This window comes from Cetorhinus maximus, chromosome 13 (assembly GCF_964194155.1).
Source record: "Cetorhinus maximus chromosome 13, sCetMax3.hap1.1, whole genome shotgun sequence".
NCBI lineage: Eukaryota > Metazoa > Chordata > Chondrichthyes > Lamniformes > Cetorhinidae > Cetorhinus > Cetorhinus maximus.
The window spans coordinates 1207420-1210815 of NC_135891.1; the positions used below are offsets into that span (position 1 = coordinate 1207420).

A 3396-nucleotide genomic window follows, 5' to 3' on the forward strand; every position below is an offset into this window, starting at 1 on the left:
ACTGGGGGGATGGGGAGGGAGAGACTGGGGGATGGGGGGGAGAGACTGGGGGGATGGGGGAGGGGAGAGACTGGGGGGATGGGGGAGGGGAGAGACTGGGGGGATGGGGGGGAGAGACTGGGGGGATGGGGGGGAGAGACTGGGGGATGGGGGGGGAGTCGGGGATCGGGGGGGAGTCGGGGATCGGGGGGGAGTCGGGGATCGGGGGGGAGTCGGGGATTGGGGGGAGGAGTCGGGGATTGGGGGGAGTCGGGGATTTGGGGGGGGGAGTCGGGGATTTGGGGGGGGAGTCGGGGATTGGGGTGGGGAGTCGGGGATTGGGGTGGGGAGTCGGGGGGGTGTGGGAGAGTTTGGGATTGAGGGGTGGGGAGAGTTGGGGATTGGGGGGTGGGGAGAGTTGGGGATTGGGGGGTGGGGAGAGTTGGGGATTGGGGGGTGGGGAGAGTTGGAGATTGGGGGTGTGGGGAGAGTTGGGGATTGGGGGGTGGGGGGGATCGGGAATTGGGTGTGTGGTGGGGGGACTGGGGGGGGTGGGGATGGGGGGGGTTGGGGATTGGGGTGGTGGGGGGGTTGGGGGGTGGGGATGGGGGGATTAGGGGGGTGGTGGGGGGGATTAGGGGGGTGGTGGGGGGGGAATTGGGGGAGTTGAGATGGTGGGGGGACTAGGGGGGGAGATTGGGGGGGGGAGTTGGGGATTGGGGTGGGGGATTGGGATGGGGGGGTTGGGGATTGGGAGTGTGGTGGGGGAATTAGGGGGGGGTTGGGGTGGTGGGGGGGGGTTGAGGTGGTGGGGATGGGGGGGGTTGGGGTGGTGGGGGGGGATTGGGGGGGTGGGGATGGTGGGGGGATTAGGGGGGGGAGATTGGGGGGGATGTTGGGGATTGGGGTGGTGGGGATGGGGGGGGTGGTGGGGGGATTAGATGGGGGGGTGGGGATTGGGAGTGTGGTGGGGGGATTGGGGGGGTGGGGATGGGGGGGGGGTGGGGATGGGGGGGTGGGGGGATTGGGGTGGTGGGGGGGATTGGGGGTGGTGGGGGGGGATTGGGGGGGTGGGGATGGGGAGGGGGTTTGGGGATTGGGGGGGGGGATTGGGGGGGTGGGGATGGGGGGATTGGGGTGGTGGGGGGGGGATTGGGTGGTGGGGGGGGGATTGGGGTGGTGGGGATGGGGGGATTGGGGTGGTGGGGGGGGATTGGGGGGATGGGGTGGTGGGGGGGGGGATTGGGGTGTTGGTGGGGGGATTGGGGTGGTGGGGGGGGGATTGGGGTGGTGGTGGGGGGATTGGGGTGGTGGGGGGGGGGATTGGGGGGGTGGGGATGGGGGGATTGGGGTGGTGGGGATGGGGGGATTGGGGTGGTGGGGGGGGATTGGGGGGATGGGGTGGTGGGGGGGGGGGATTGGGGGGATGGGGATGGGGAGGGGGGATTGGGGTGGTGGGGGGGGTTTGGGGTGGTGGGGGGGGGATTGGGGTGGTGGGGGGGGATTGGGGTGGTGGGGGGGGATTGGGGTGGTGGGGGGGGGGATTGGGAGGGTTGGGGATTGGGAGGGGGGATTGGGGTGGTGGGGGGGGGATTGGGGTGGTGGGGGGGGGGATTGGGAGGGTTGGGGATTGGGAGTGTGGTGGCTTTAAAGCCCCCAGAAGCTTTCAACCCACAGCCCATCCAAAGCCCTCTTTAGTTCAGAGTCCACTGATGGAGGGAGGGAGGATTTAAAGATCATTTCACACTCCTAATGGATGGGGGTGAGGGTGAGGGGGGGTGAGGAGGGGGAGGGAGGTGGAGGTGGGGGCGGGGGGCCGGGTGGGGGAGGGGGGAGGGGGGGAGGTGATGATTCAGAGAGAGGGTGAGGGGAAGAAAAGTCCAGCTCCTGCTTTCCAACCAGTTCCATTGGCCACAAACCCCGAGCTGATAGTTTCCCTCACAGGTAAACTGGAGACCTGCTGCTGTGAGGGGGAGAGAGAGTGATTGGAACAGCAAAGTTACCACAAGTACTTACCTAAAATGGCCACTGCTGCAGCCAAAATACAAACAGCTATTATTTGGGAACTTTCCTGCCGACGGTGCTCGCACAGGCTCCAGCGCAACCCAGCCTGCTAGCGGAAACCCGCCCGCCCCCACACGGCCCGCCCCGCCCCTGCGGCCCGCTGATTGGCCCCGCCGCCCGCCCGTCCGGGCCCGGGCCTCGGCCATTGGCGGGCGGCCGCTGCCTGTCAGCGGCGCGAGGGGCGGCGTTTCCCGTTTCAAGCTGGGTTACGCGGAGCGCGCGGCCGGTGGTGGTGGTGGTGGGGGAGGGAGCGAGGGAGGGAGCGCGGGGGGCGGGGCCGCGCCTGGTCCCATTGTGCAGATTTGCGTTTCTGTTAGAGTCTGCAGGATTGGCCGCATCAAGGTAGACACACACAACAAAGAGCAAATAACCACGCACATCTCATCATTGCAGATGCCTCTCGCTCATGCACTTTTACCAAATGCAAAAACAATAAAGGCTTTGCTATTCTCCCCATTGCAATTTCCTTCGTTCGCCTGTTTCTCTCCCACTTCGCGATCCGCCAATCGCACGGGTTTTTACTTTATTGATAATGGCACCAGCGACATTATACAGAAAAGCACAGAGAGAGAGAAAAAAAAACCCCTTTGCAATCCACGTACTGCTCATGTTTCATTTCCCGGATGTGAAACATTAGCCTGCATTTTGTTGGAGAAAGCTTTGGGAAGTTTAAAGTCACACCTCCTGGAAAGTGGGGGGAAAGAGCAGGACCATGTGCATCACTGCACTCAGACACAGTCCCCCACCGTGTGCAGTTTAACTGCACCCCGCAATCCCAAGCGGGCAACTTAACAGCCTGAGATACTTCCACTGAGCTTTAAAAATAATACAGCCTTTTAATGCACAGTAAGAGTGTAGACACTGAATCACTGCTCTTTAACATTTGAAAGTCCTTATTTCTATTGATGCTTTTTTAAAAAAAAAAGTCTCCCAATCGTGATTGAGCACTTCCATGCCTGATCAAACAACTTTTCTCTCTTTATTTTTCAACAAATTTGTTTTCCCTAAGATTCTGGGGTTCCTCCCCTGTAGCCAGACTCTCCCAAATTGGGAGGAAATCTTTGGGCAGTCCGACAGCAGCAACCTCTCCCAAGACAACATGCCCAGCATTGAGGCACCAATCAGTCAAAGCTAGCTCCGCTGGGCAGGATATACTGTTTGTCTGCCTGACGCCAGACTCATGAAGCAATTGTTCTACTCGCAACTTAGCCGCGGCAGCACACTCCCAGGGACAGCGAACATGCTTTAGGATTGTCCTCAAAGCATCCCCAAAGTGGTCAAACATCCCCGCTGATTCATGGGAGCCCCTGGGTAAAACGAAGATTCATTCAGGAAGGCACCAAACACACCAAG

At 61.8% G+C, this 3396-nt stretch overlaps 1 protein-coding gene across 2 annotated transcripts in view; it reads right to left on the reverse strand.

Annotated features, from left to right (window-relative positions):
- The window catches only part of chd6 (chromodomain helicase DNA binding protein 6), a 248364-nt gene extending 246250 nt beyond the window's left edge, over positions 1-2114 (reverse strand). For both annotated transcript variants that reach the window (XM_078554815.1, XM_078554814.1), the window contains exon 1: positions 1996-2114. The gene's annotated coding sequence lies outside the window, so the exon portion shown is untranslated. The remainder of the gene's footprint in view (positions 1-1995) is intronic.
- Positions 2115-3396: the final 1282 nt, after the last annotated feature.